The following is a 15734-nucleotide window of genomic DNA, read 5'->3' on the forward strand; positions in this document are numbered from 1 at the left end:
CACACACACACACACACACACACACACACACACACACACACACACACACACACACACACACACACACACACACACACACACACACACACACACACACACAAGCAGGTACACACACACACTCACAAAAGTAGGCACACACACACACACACACACAGACACACACACACAGACACACACAAGCAGGTACACACTCACACAAACAGGCAAAAAAGCGAACTCACCAGGTTCATTGGTGGTCTGGCCTTTGTCCGGGGGGGTCTGGCCAGGGAAGGGGTTCAGGTCTGAAGGGTGGCCCAAAGGCTTCTCCTCCTCCTGATCCGGCAGGGCGATGGTAGCTGTTTCAACCCACAGCTTCCTGAGTCCCTTCACCCGGATCCCGGCTCTCCCCATGACCTGGGACAGGTCCTCTCTGAGGGTCCTGTCTGCTGTCGGAGACAGTGAGTCGCTCAGTCAATGTTTCGTGATTATGTTGACGCAAAAAAACCAAAAGTTGAATGCGAACACCGCATGCACGCGGGCGCGAGCGCACACACGTACACACACACACACACACACACACACACACACACACACACTAGAGCCCGACCGATAAAGGATTTCTATTGCCGATACGATACAAATATTTTGTGATTTAAAAATCCGGTATTCCGATATATCGGCCGATATATATTCAAAAAAGAAATTCTAGAAACGCGTAACAAAACATATGCAGATGTCCCTAACATTGGTGATTTGTAGTTATTTATGAGCCCACACTAAAATAATAAGGTACTGGAGTTTAAAAATAAACTTTATTTTATTGTTTTATTGTCACAACAGAAAAGTCAAAATCAAAATTTATTAAATTTCTGATGAATAAAATGTATAAAAATACAAACTCAAGATATGGAGCTCAATGTCCTTTGAACAAAAAAACAATTACCCCCAAAAAAAATATTTCTTTTTAATATTAATTAATCGGCCGATACAGATAGTTTGGAAAATGCCAAATATCGACCGATAATATCGGCCCGCCGAAATATCGGTCTGGCTCTAAAACACACACACACACACACACACAAGCAGGTACACACACACACTCACAAAAGTAGGCACACACACACAGACACACACACACAGACACACACAAGCAGGTACACACACACACACACACAGGCACACAACAGGCAGGTACACACACACACAATGCCTAATATGCCTAATATCGACCGATAATAACGGCCCACCGAAATATCGGTCTGGCTCTAAAACACACACACATACACACACACACACACACACACAAGCAGGTACACACACACACTCACAAAAGTAGGCACACACACACACAGACACACACACACAGACACACACAAGCAGGTACACACACACACACACAGACACACACAAGCAGGTACACACACACACAAACAGGCAAAAAAGCGAACTCACCAGGTTCATTGGTTGTCTGGCCTTTGTCCGGGGGGGTCTGGCCAGGGAAGGGGTTCAGGCCTGAAGGGCGGCCCAAAGGCTTCTCCTCCTCCTGATCCGGCAGGGCGATGGTAGCTGTTTCAACCCACAGCTTCCTGAGTCCCTTCACCCGGATCCTGGCTCTCCCCATGACCTGGGACAGGTCCTCTCTGAGGGCCCTGTCTGCTGTCGGAGACAGTGAGTCGCTCAGTCAATGTTTCGTGATTATGCTGACGCATAAAACTCAAAAGATAAATGCAAACAATACCGCACGCACGCGCACACACACACAAATATACACAAAAGACAGACCGATAAAGGATTTCTAAGGCCGATACCGAAACAAATATTTGGTGATTTAAAAATCCGGTATTCCGATATATATCGGCCAATATATATTCAAAAAAGAAATTCTAGAAACGCGTAACAAAACATTTACAGATGTCCCTAACATTGGTAATTTGTATTGATTTATGAGTCCTCACTAAAATAATAAGGCAATGCTGTTTAAAAATAAACTTTATTTTATTGTTTTATTGTCACAACAGAAAAGTCAATATCAAAATTTATTAAATTTCTGATGAATAAAATGTATAAAAATACAAACTCGAGATATGAAACTCAATGTTCTTTGAACGAAAAAAAAATTACCAATAAAAATATATATTTCTTTTTAATATTAATTAATCGGCCGATACCGATAGTGTGGAAAATGCATAATATCGACCGATAATATCGGCCCGCCAATATGTCAGTCTGGCTCTAAAACACACACACACACACACACACACAGACACACACACACACACACAAAAGCAGGTACACACACACAGACACACACACACAGGCAGGTACACACACACACATGCAGGTACACACACACACACACACACACAAGCAGGTGCACACACACACAAACAGGCAAAAAAAACAACAATGCAGTGAACTCACCAGGTTCATTGGTGGTCTGGCCTTGGTCCGGGGGGGTCTGGCCAGGGAAGGGGTTCAGGCCTGAAGGGCGGCCCAAAGGCTTCTCCTCCTCCTGATCCGGCAGGGCGATGGTAGCTGTTTCAACCCACAGCTTTCTGAGTCCCTTCACCCGGATCCTGGCTCTCCCCATGACCTGGGACAGGTCCTTTCTGAGGGCCCTGTCTGCTGTCGGAGACAGTGAGTCGCTCAGTCAATGTTTCGTGATTATGCTGACGCATAAAACTCAAAAGATAAATGCAAACAATACCGCACGCACGCGCACACACACACAAATATACACAAAAGACCGACCGATAAAGGATTTCTAAGGCCGATACGAAACAAATATTTGGTGATTTAAAAATCCGGTATTCCGATATATATCGGCCGATATATATTCAAAAAAGAAATTCTAGAAACGCGTAACAAAACATATACAGATGTCCCTAACATTGGTAATTTGTATTGATTTATGAGTCCTCACTAAAATAATAAGGCAATGCTGTTTAAAAATAAACTTTATTTTATTGTTTTATTGTCACAACAGAAAAGTCAAAATCAAAATTTATTAAATTTCTGATGAATAAAATGTATAAAAATACAAACTCGAGATATGAAACTCAATGTCCTTTGAAGGAAAAAAAAAATTCCAAAAAAAAAATATATTTCTTTTTAATATTAATTAATCGGCCGATACCGATAGTGTGGAAAATGCATAATATCGGCCCGCCAATATATCAGTCTGGCTCTAAAACACACACACACACACACAAACACACACACACACACACGCACACACACAAAAGCAGGTACACACACACAGACACACACACACACAGGCAGGTACACACACACACATGCAGGTACACACACATACACACACACACACACACACACACACACACAAGCAGGTGCACACACACACACAAACAGGCAAAAAAAAACAACAATGTAAAGAACTCACCAGGTTCATTGGTGGTCTGGCCTTGGTCCGGGGGGGTCTGGCCAGGGAAGGGGTTCAGGCCTGAAGGGCGGCCCAAAGGCTTCTCCTCCTCCTGATCCGGCAGGGCGATGGTAGCTGTTTCAACCCACAGCTTCCTGAGTCCCTTCACCCGGATCCTGGCTCTCCCCATGACCTGGGACAGGTCCTCTCTGAGGGTCCTGTCTGCTGTCGGAGACAGTGAGTCGCTCAGTCAATGTTTCGTGATTATGTTGACTCAAAAAACCCAATAGATGAATGCGAAAACCGCATGCATGCGGGCGCGAGCGCACACACGTACCCACACAGACACACACACTAGAGCCCGACCGATAAAGGATTTCTAAGGCCGATACGATACAAATATTTGGTGATTTAAAAATCCGGTATTCCGATATATCGGCCGATATATATTCAAAAAAGAAATTCTAGAAACGCGTAACAAAACATATGCAGATGTCCCTAACATTGGTAATTTGTAGTTATTTATGAGCCCACACTAAAATAATAAGGTACTGGAGTTTAAAAATAAACTTTATTTTATTGTTTTATTGTCACAACAGAAAAGTCAAAATCAAAATTTGTTAAATTTCTGATGAATAAAATGTATAAAAATACAAACTCAAGATATGGAGCTCAATGTCCTTTGAACAAAAAAACAATTACCCCCAAAAAAAAAATTCTTTTTAATATTAATTAATCGGCCGATACAGATAGTTTGGAAAATGCCAAATATCGACCGATAATATCGGCCCGCCGAAATATCGGTCTGGCTCTAAAACACACACACACACACACACACAAGCAGGTACACACACACACTCACAAAAGTAAGCACACACAGACACACACACACAGACACACACAAGCAGGTACACACACACACACACACAGACACACACAAGCAGGTACACACACACACAAACAGGCAAAAAAGCGAACTCACCAGGTTCATTGGTGGTCTGGCCTTGGTCCGGGGGGGTCTGGCCAGGGAAGGGGTTCAGGCCTGAAGGGCGGCCCAAAGGCTTCTCCTCCTCCTGATCCGGCAGGGCGATGGTAGCTGTTTCAACCCACAGCTTCCTGAGTCCCTTCACCCGGATCCTGGCTCTCCCCATGACCTGGGACAGGTCCTCTCTGAGGGTCCTGTCTGCTGTCGGAGACAGTGAGTCGCTCAGTCAATGTTTCGTGATAATGCTGACGCATAAAACTCAAAAAAGATAAATGCAAACAATACCGCACGCACGCGCACACACACACAAATATACACAAAAGACCGACCGATAAAGGATTTCTAAGGCCGATACCGAAACAAATATTTGGTGATTTAAAAATCCGGTATTCCGATATATCGGCCGATATATATTCAAAACAGACATTCTAGAAACGCGTAACAAAACATATGCAGATGTCCCTAACATTGGTGATTTGTAGTTATTTATGAGCCCACACTAAAATAATAAGGTACTGCAGTTTAAAAATAAACTTTATTTTATTGTTTTATTGTCACAACAGAAAAGTCAAAATCAAAATTTATTACATTTCTGATGAATAAAATGTATAAAAATACAAACTCAAGATATGGAGCTCAATGTCCTTTGAACAAAAAAACAATTACCCCAAAAAAAAGAAAAAAAAATTGTTTTAATATTAATTAATCGGCCGATACCGATAGTTTGGAAAATGCCTAATATCGACCGATAATAACGGCCCACCGAAATATCGGTCTGGCTCTAAAACACACACACATACACAGACACACACACACACACACACACACAAGCAGGTACACACTCACACAAACAGGCAAAAAAGCGAACTCACCAGGTTCGTTGGTGGTCTGGCCTTGGTCCGGGGGGGTCTGGCCAGGGAAGGGGTTCAGGCCTGAAGGGCGGCCCAAAGGCTTCTCCTCCTCCTGATCCGGCAGGGCGATGGTAGCTGTTTCAACCCACAGCTTCCTGAGTCCCTTCACCCGGATCCTGGCTCTCCCCATGACCTGGGACAGGTCCTCTCTGAGGGTCCTGTCTGCTGTCGGAGACAGTGAGTCGCTCAGTCAATGTTTCGTGATTATGTTGACGCAAAAAACCCAATAGATGAATGCGAAAACCGCATGCATGCGGGCGCGAGCGCACACACGTACCCACACAGACACACACACTAGAGCCCGACCGATAAAGGATTTCTAAGGCCGATACGATACAAATATTTGGTGATTTAAAAATCCGGTATTCCGATATATCGGCCGATATATATTCAAAAAAGAAATTCTAGAAACGCGTAACAAAACATATGCAGATGTCCCTAACATTGGTAATTTGTAGTTATTTATGAGCCCACACTAAAATAATAAGGTACTGGAGTTTAAAAATAAACTTTATTTTATTGTTTTATTGTCACAACAGAAAAGTCAAAATCAAAATTTGTTAAATTTCTGATGAATAAAATGTATAAAAATACAAACTCAAGATATGGAGCTCAATGTCCTTTGAACAAAAAAACAATTACCCCCAAAAAAAAAATTATTTTTAATATTAATTAATCGGCCGATACAGATAGTTTGGAAAATGCCAAATATCGACCGATAATATCGGCCCGCCGAAATATCGGTCTGGCTCTAAAACACACACACACACACACACACAAGCAGGTACACACACACACTCACAAAAGTAAGCACACACAGACACACACACACAGACACACACAAGCAGGTACACACACACACACACACAGACACACACAAGCAGGTACACACACACACAAACAGGCAAAAAAGCGAACTCACCAGGTTCATTGGTGGTCTGGCCTTGGTCCGGGGGGGTCTGGCCAGGGAAGGGGTTCAGGCCTGAAGGGCGGCCCAAAGGCTTCTCCTCCTCCTGATCCGGCAGGGCGATGGTAGCTGTTTCAACCCACAGCTTCCTGAGTCCCTTCACCCGGATCCTGGCTCTCCCCATGACCTGGGACAGGTCCTCTCTGAGGGCCCTGTCTGCTGTCGGAGAGTGAGTCGCTCAGTCAATGTTTCGTGATTATGCTGACGCATAAAACTCAAAAGATAAATGCAAACAATATCGCACGCACGCGCACACACACACAAATATACACAAAAGACCGACCGATAAAGGATTTCTAAGGCCGATACCGAAACAAATATTTGGTGATTTAAAAATCCGGTATTCCGATATATATCGGCCAATATATATTCAAAAAAGAAATTCTAGAAACGCGTAACAAAACATTTACAGATGTCCCTAACATTGGTAATTTGTATTGATTTATGAGTCCTCACTAAAATAATAAGGTACTGCAGTTTAAAAATAAACTTTATTTTATTGTTTTATTGTCACAACAGAAAAGTCAAAATCAAAAATTATTACATTTCTGATGAATAAAATGTATAAAAATACAAACTCAAGATATGAAACTCAATGTCCTTTGAACAAAAACACAATTACCCCAAAAAAAAGAAAAAAAAAATTGTTTTAATATTAATTAATCGGCCGATACCGATAGTTTGGAAAATGCCTAATATCGACCGATAATAACGGCCCACCGAAATATCGGTCTGGCTCTAAAACACACACACATACACACACACACACACACACACACACACAAAAGTAGGTATACACACACAGACACACACACACACACACAGACACACACAAGCAGGTACACACTCACACAAACAGGCAAAAAAGCGAACTCACCAGGTTCGTTGGTGGTCTGGCCTTGGTCCGGGGGGGTCTGGCCAGGGAAGGGGTTCAGGCCTGAAGGGCGGCCCAAAGGCTTGTCCTCCTCCTGATCCGGCAGGGCGATGGTAGCTGTTTCAACCCACAGCTTTCTGAGTCCCTTCAACCGGATCCCGGCTCTCCCCATGACCTGGGACAGGTCCTTTCTGAGGGCCCTGTCTGCTGTCGGAGAGATGAGTCGCTCAGTCAGTGTTTCGTGACTATGCTGACGCAAAAAACCCAAAAGATGAATGCGAACACCGCATGCACGCGGGCGCGAGCGCACACACGTACACACACACACACACACACACACACACACACTAGAGCCAGACCGATAAAGGATTTCTAAGGCCGATACGATACAAATATTTGGTGATTTAAAAATCCGGTATTCCGATATATCGGCCGATATATATTCAAAAAAGTAATTCTAGAAACGCGTAACAAAACATATGCAGATGTCCCTAAGATTGGTAATTTGTAGTTATTTATGAGTTCTCACTAAAATAATAGGTAATGCAGTTTAAAAATAAACTTTATTTTATTGTTTTATTGTCACAACAGAAAAGTCAAAATCAAAATTTATTAAATTTCTGATTAATAAAATGTATAAAAATACAAACTCAAGATATGAAAATCAATGTCCTGTGAACAATAAAACAATTACCCCAAAAAAAAGAAAAAAAAAATTTTTTAATATTAATTAATCGGCCGATACCGATAGTTTGGAAAATGCCTAATTTCGACCGATAATATCGGCCCGCCGAAATATCGGTCTGGCTCTAAAACACACACACACACACACACACACACACACACACACACACAAAAGTAGGTATACACACACAGACACACACAGACAGACACACACAAGCAGGTACACACACACACAAACAGGCAAAAAAGCGAACTCACCAGGTTCATTGGTGGTCTGGCCCTGGTCCGGGGGGGTCTGGCCTTGGTCCGGGGGGGTCTGGCCCGCTTTCTGCCCTGACAGCTCCCACTCTGCGACCAACTCCGGGTCATCCTCCTCCTCGTTCGTCTCCATCCATCTGTTCACCATCTAGGACACAAAGGGGACGGGTCTTTTTCTGTGTTCGCCCCAAAGCTTTTGAATGCATTGCCTGAGCAAATAAGGTTAGCTGATTCGGTGACATCTTTTACGTCCCTCCTTAAGACTCACCTGTACCACAAAGCCTTTAAAGAGTTTATTTAAGTTAAACATTATTTTTTATATTTTGCCTGGTACGCTTTTCATTTATTGCATTTTTTGTTTTATTGTTGTAAAAAAAAAAAAAAAGACCTGTGCTACAATTGTTCTTAGACATTAATTTTTGTTTGGTTGTTTTGCTTTCTTTCTTTTTATCTGTAAAGTACTTTGTAGCTCTGTTTAGAAAAGCATTGCATAAATAAAGATTATTATTATTATTATTATCTTATATAGAGGAGCGTGGCCCCGTGATGTCAGAGGGCCGCCACGTTCCGCTGGCCAGAGGCGCCGCGGTGACGTCGTCACGGGGACGGAATGTTTGGGTATACATTCTTTTGAAAACGGCAAAAATATGCTGAAGCATAAAACAATAATTTTGATGTTTTTCCAATAGAAAAAGTGCAAGAAAAACATCCATAAACATATTTATATATCATATATATATGTAACTTATATATTTTTCATATAGCACTGATATTAAATGTGTTTAATCGTGTGTGTGTGTGTGTGTGTGTGTGTGTGTGTGTGTGTGAGTGTGAGTGTGTGTGTGTGTGGGTGTGTGTACTTCTTGCCTGCACTTCTTCAAAGAAAGTCAGTTTGACCCTAACTTAATATAATCATGTGCAACCACAAGTTTTTACAGAATACAAATGTGCGTCTGCAGGCTCAAAGTGTGCGTGTGCGGTTGGTGTGCGTGTCCTCACCTTCCTCACCTGTGCCGGACGCTGTTCTCCTGGGGGCGACGAGGGGTCTTCACCCGGGGTCACCTGGTGTCCCCCCTGTCCCCTGATTCGACTCTTCCTCACCATAGTGGATCTCTTAGTTTGTTCACTCTCTGGTTATTGATATGACACCTCTGTCGTTGCTCTCTGATCACCACTGAGGACTGGACTGAGGAGCGGGGACTTATATAGAGGCGCTGATGTCACAATGGCCGCTCGGGTTCCGCTGGCCAGAGGCGGCGCCTCATGTTGATTCGTCGTCGCAGGTAACAGGATTTTTTTTATCGCACTCTTTAGAATATGCCTTTTAATAACTCAAATGGAAACCACTGAAATAAGAATATTACTTTAATACAAAAAGTAGACAAAAACACACTTGTGTTTACAAAGTCGTCATTTGAGATTTGTTCTCCCAAGTCCATAAGCTGTTTCCAAGTCTATATATGTTTTATACCCAAACATTTGCATTAACGCTCACAGTGGGGCCAAGAAAGACAAGTCAGGCTATTAGTTTGTCTTTGATCAACTCTTGATATTCAAACACAAGGTTGAGAGTGTCATTCTTGTAGATCAACTGGAGCAGACACACACACACACACGCACACACCCTGTGTGGTCCACAGCCCATATCGTGCGTGTTCATCACCAGGTTGTGTGATGGTGTGAAGGGTCTAGTATGCTATTAGCAGGGGCCCTTGGTGCACCACATGGGGCCATTGGCTCGCAGTGAGGAACCTGCCTTTTGTTGCCCCCTAGTGGTCAATCTAATCATGTCAGTATTTAGCCCTGACTCACTAAAGTAGACGTGCTTGTCTTGTTGGTGTTAAAATGTGGATACGGCGGTTGCATATTTTTATCTAATCAACACCCAGACTTTTTCATCGCAGTGCCTACCCTTTCTCTCTCGTCTCTGTCCTCTCTATCTCTCGTTCCTCTCTCTCTGTCTCTCTCGTCTGTCTCTCTCTCTCATGTGTCGCTCTCTCCCTCTCTCTCTCTCTCTGTCTCTCTCTATGTCCCTCTCTCTCTCCATCTGTCCTCTCTCTTGTCTCTGGCCTCTCTCTCTCTGTGTTTGTCTGTGTGTGTGTGTGTGTCTGTGTGTGTGTGTGTGTGTGTGTGTGTGTGTGTGTGTGTGTGTGTGTGTGTGTGTGTGTGTGTGCATGTGTTTCAGACAAACCTGTCAGGGTCCTGTCAATCTTCTGGTCCGTGCCTTGGTCCTTGATGTGGAACGATACGTTTACCTCCTGTTGCTGGTTGTAGGCGAACTAGACACACACACACACATACACACACACACACACACACACACACACACACAAACCCACAAACACACTCACACACACACACACCCCCACACACACACACACTGTTTTTATTACAATATTACAATTACATTACAGCAACAAGGCATTCATGCATTTACCTTAACATTTAGAGATAGCGCAACACAATATTACACTTCACTGTAAGATTATAGCAATGGAACACACACAGACGCACACACACAAACACACACACACACACACACACAGACACACACACACACACACACACACACACACACACACACACACACACACACAGGGTTTACCCTTGGATCAATTAGATATTTTCTCTGCTGTTTTTTCAGCGGCCAGCTTCTGATGCTGAAAGCGCCCAGTGAAGTGTAGTGTTGCAGAACCTGATGATCGATTAATATTGAGATCATGAGTTTCCCCATTTCCCCGATCACATGTCCCGCCCTTCCTAGAGATTATCCAATTAATTACTCTCAACACTCATTCAGAACTGAGTGTTATTATACTGTAGGAATAGTAGACTGTATTGGGATCTCTATATATTTACATATCATTGCATGACGGGTTCTATGGATTTGTGTCATCACAAATGGTGCTTGTTGGAGGTTGGGTCACAGCACCGACAGGTATTATGGGTTTCTCCCGCATTCGGAAGGAAAATCTCTGAAGGGGGCGGAAACGCTCGCTCCCGGCCTAGCAAACGACATCTTAATGACAACACCTCACCCCAGAAAGGCCTTCAACGAGTGTAATTTCCCGGGAAAAAAAAGTATATTTCAGTGTGTGAAAAAACGCTCAGGGATAAGATTAGCATCAAAGTCGTCAAGGGTCTCACAGCGGATCAGAATGCTCATTAAATCGGACAAACATCATCACATGAGGTTACTAAGAGCACCGTGTGTACAAAACGATTGTGTTATGCAACACATTACCACAACACTCACACATTACTGTTGAGCTTATGATGGTGTTTAGCTGGTGGTGGTGTTTAGCTGATGGTGTTTAGCTGATGGTGTTTAGCTTTTGATGCTGTTTAGCTGATGGTGTTTAGCTGATGGTGTTTAGCTGTTGATGGTGTTTAGCTGATGGTGTTTAGCTGTTAATGCTGTTTAGCTGATGGTGTTTAGCTGTTGATGCTGTTTAGCTGATGGTGTTTAGCTGATGGTGTTTAGCTGTTGATGCTGTTTAGCTGATGGTGTTTAGCTGTTGATGCTGTTTAGCTGATGGTGTTTAGCTGCTGGTGGAGTGTAGCTGATGGTGTTTAGCTGCTGGTGTGTTTAGCTGATGGTGGAGTGTTTAGCTGATGGTGTTTAGCTGATGGTGGTGTTTAGCTGATGGTGTTTAGCTGATGGTGTTTAGCTGGTGGTGTTTAGCTGGTGGTGTTTGGCTGGTGGTGTTTAGCTGGTGGTGTTTGGCTGGTGGTGTTTAGCTGATGGTGGAGTGTAGCTGATGGTGTTTAGCTGATTGTGGTGTTTAGCTGATGATCTTTAGCTGATGGTGGTGTTTAGCTGATGGTGTGTTTAGCTGCTGGTGTGTTTAGCTGATGGTCTTTAGCTGATGGTGGTGTTTAGCTGATGATGGTGTTTAGCTGCTGGTGTGTTTAGCTGATGGTCTTTAGCTGATGGTGGTGTTTAGCTGATGGTGTTTAGCTGATGGTGTGTGTAGCTGATGGTCTTTAGCTGATGGCGGTGTTTAGCTGATGGTGTTTAGCTGATGGTGGAGTGGAGCTGATGGTGTTTAGCTGATGGTCTTTAACTGATGGTGGTGTTTAGCTGATGGTGTTTAGCTGATGGTGTGTGTAGCTGATGGTCTTTAGCTGATGGTGGTGTTTAGCTGATTGTGTTTAGCTGATGGTGGAGTGTAGCTGATGGTGTTTAGCTGATGGTCTTTAGCTGATGGTGGTGTTTAGCTGATGGTGTTTAGCTGATGGTGGTGTTTGCCTGATTATATTCTCGCCCTAGTGGGAACAATCCCTGATTCCGTAACGTTTAAATATAAATCAGCGATTCGACATCCCACGAGCAGGGCTACGGTCGCAAACCAAAACAAGCGCCTCAAATTCAGCATCTCAACCTTTTACATTTGAGCAAACTCCTGTCACATTGTTTAATAAAAGCCTGTCAGCGAGTTGAGGATTTCATCCCCAATCCAGAGCTTTTCTGTCTCCCTTCGCCTGCTGCCCTCACCCCCTTCACCCAGAGAGACCAGCACCCTGGGGAGATGGGAGACAGCATCAGGATGTTATCTGTAGGACCATATGCTGGGATCTCGCCATATGGCTCCTCCTCCTCCTCCTCTTCCTCCTCTTCCTCCTCTTCCTCTGCGCTCCTTTAAGTAGCATGGGTGTAGCGCCGCAGAGGACATGTTTCCCTGTGGGGGGGGGGGGGGGGGGGGGGGGAGATCTGTAACTGATGTTCACTCAGCGCTTGCACTTTCTGACCCACTTTAGTGGATTGACACAATGTCACTTCTACTGCTGTACTTCTACTACTACAGTTCTACTTCTGTACTTATAATAATAATGATAATAATAATAATAATAATAATAATTCATTCATTTTGTATAGCCCTTTTCAATGACCCAAAGATGCTTAAGTGAAGGGGGGGACCTCACTAACCACCACCATTATACTATTACACTTCTATTGCTGTACTTCTATTGCTATACTTCTAGTGTTATGTTTCTACTGTTGCACATCTATTGCTGTACTTCTATTGCTATACTTCTAGTGTTATGTTTCTACTGTTGTACATCTATTTCTATACTTCTAGTGTTATGTTTCTACTGCTGTATATCTATTGCTTTACTTCTACTGCTATACTTCTAGTGTTATATTTCTACGGCAGTGCTTCTATTGCTGTACTTCTACTGCTATACTTCTAGTCTTATGCTAGTACTTCTACTGCTGTACTTCTACTGCTGTACTTCTACTGCTGTACTTCTACTGCAGTACTTCTACTGCAGTACTTCTACTGCTGTACTCCTACAGGAGGGACACAGTTTGGTGTGATCACAGGTGAACCAGTTCTGTGACGTACAGGGCTGCTCAATCATGGTCAGAACTGGCGCTTTCCTTACTTATATGTAATCACGGTGAATGGGCACTTAGCAAACACCATGGATTTGCAAGCGTACGCACACACACACACACATACACACTCCTACATGTGAACTCTACATCACTCCCACCTGTGGATCATATTTTTGCACACGAGAATTGCACACACAGACACATACACACACAGACGCATACACACACACACACACACACACACACACACACAGACGCCTACACACAAAGACGCATACACGCACAAACACACAGATGCACAGACGCACGCTCACACACACACGCACACACACACACATTAATTCTCACGCTCACACAGTCTGCCCTGAATATGAACTTGTTTGGTGGCCTTTATATATGCATTGGGATGTAAGGGAGGCTGATATTAAATAGTGTTTGAAGATTAGAACAACAATTTACCTCCTTTGGACGGCCGTGTTACCAAATGCCCTCGTCTTATTACCATGGCAACCCCCCCAAGCAGGGTTGCTGCCCCCCCTTCCCTCGTTGTGCTCTCTCTCTCTCTCTCTCTCTCGCCCTCCCTCTCTCTTTCTCTCTCTCCCTCTCTCTGTCTCTCTCGCTCTCTCTCTCTCTCTCTCTCTCTCTCTCTTTCTCTCCCTCCCTCACCTTCGCCCTCTCGCTCTCTCGCCCTCTCCCTCTCTCTCTCGCCCTCTCCTCTTTTCCCCTCCCTCCCTCGCACTTTCTCTCTCTCCCCCTCCCTCTCTCCCTCTCTCCCTTGCCTTCCCTCTCTCTCTTATTTTCTCTCTCTCTCTCTCCCTCTCTCTCTCTCTCTCTCTCTCTCTCTCTCTCTCTCTCTCTCTCTCCCTCTCTCTCTCTCCCTCTCCCTCTCTCTCACACACAGTTTCCTGAGAGTCGCCTGGCTTCTCGTGTCTCATCTCTGCTCTCGCCACCGGAGCTCCAGCATCGAGGAGGAGGAGAGAGCGAGTTTGGGAGGAGAATAAACAACAGATAAGGGAGACAGCGACCAGGGATCCAGCAAACTCTTTCTCTCTTCTCTGCTTCAGTTTTTTTGCTTGCTTTCTTGTAAACATCATCCTCACCTTTCCTCTCTCCTTCTCTCTTCTCCTTCCCTCTGCTTTTCTCTTCTCCTCCTCTCCTCCCGTCTCCTCTCCTCCTCTCCTCCCTTCTCCTGCTCCGGGCCGGACCTCCTCCTCCTCCTCCTCCTCCTCCCTATCCTCCTCCTCCTCTCCTCCTCTCCCCCTCCTCCTCTCCTCCTCCTCCTTCTCTCCTCCAACTCCTCCTCTCCTCCTCCTCCTCCTCTCCTCCTCTTCTCCTCCTCCTCTCCTCCTCCTCCTCCTCCTCCTCCTCCTCCTCCTCTCCTCCGGTCCGGGGGTGCCAGTGGAGCCATGGGCTGTGGGAACTCGTCAGCCCCTGCCGCCCCCAGCTGTTCCGGAGGTGAGGAGGGGAGTCGCTGTCCTTACATTTTCTTTTTGCTTTTTGTCTTTGTTTGCAGGGGGGTATCGTCTGTGTGTGTGTGTGTGGGGGGGTATTTGTGTGTTTCTATTGCCATCAGCGATTACTTTGAGCCAAGTAGGATTGTGTTCTTGGGGGGCGGGTGCATAGGGTTTGAGGTACACTGCTAGGGTGTATGTGGTCCAAGTGGTACTTCAGGGTTAGACACCTCTCAGCGCCGGAGCCTTGAAGGTTTCCTTGCTGCCGGGGGGAATGTGGAGCCGAGCCCTTCTTATTGTAAACTCATACACTTGCCGGAAGGTGAAGGCTGTACTGAGGTTCAGTGCCACTTTGGGCTGCCTCTCTCCCCCTAGTCCTGGTTATGGGACCTGTGGACGCTGTAGCTGTAGGCCAGGTGCAGTGATAACTGTGGTGGCGGACGGGGAATCACGAGACTGGAGTCTGAGAGCGCGTTGGTCGGGAATGTGGCCAGATGTGTTCAAATGTGTTTGGCTCCTGTTCCAGAATGCCGGAATCCCTCTTCACGCATAGCCCCCTAAACACAGACTTTTGTTAACCAGGGTGGCTTAGGTAGAGGTATGTGTTTATGTGTGTGTGTGCGTGTGCGCGTGTGCATGTGTGTGTGTGTGTGTCTCCTTTCTTGTGTAAATGCATGGACACAACAAGGTCATAACCGGATTCAAATCAAGCCCAAAGTCAGGGAGGTGAATGGAACCGTTTACGCAGACTCCGCTCCACCTCGCTCCACGTGGAGACAAGCTATTCATTCAGATACCGGAAGATTCACAGCGAACAATAGAGTTTTATAAAGCCAAACAAATCCGCTGCTCTAGAATTTTTTTTACTGCTTTAACCCACCCCGACCTCAAGGCCAGAT

The sequence above is a fragment of the Pollachius pollachius genome (assembly GCF_949987615.1).
Source record: "Pollachius pollachius genome assembly, chromosome: 4".
Classification (NCBI taxonomy): Eukaryota; Metazoa; Chordata; class Actinopteri; order Gadiformes; family Gadidae; genus Pollachius; species Pollachius pollachius.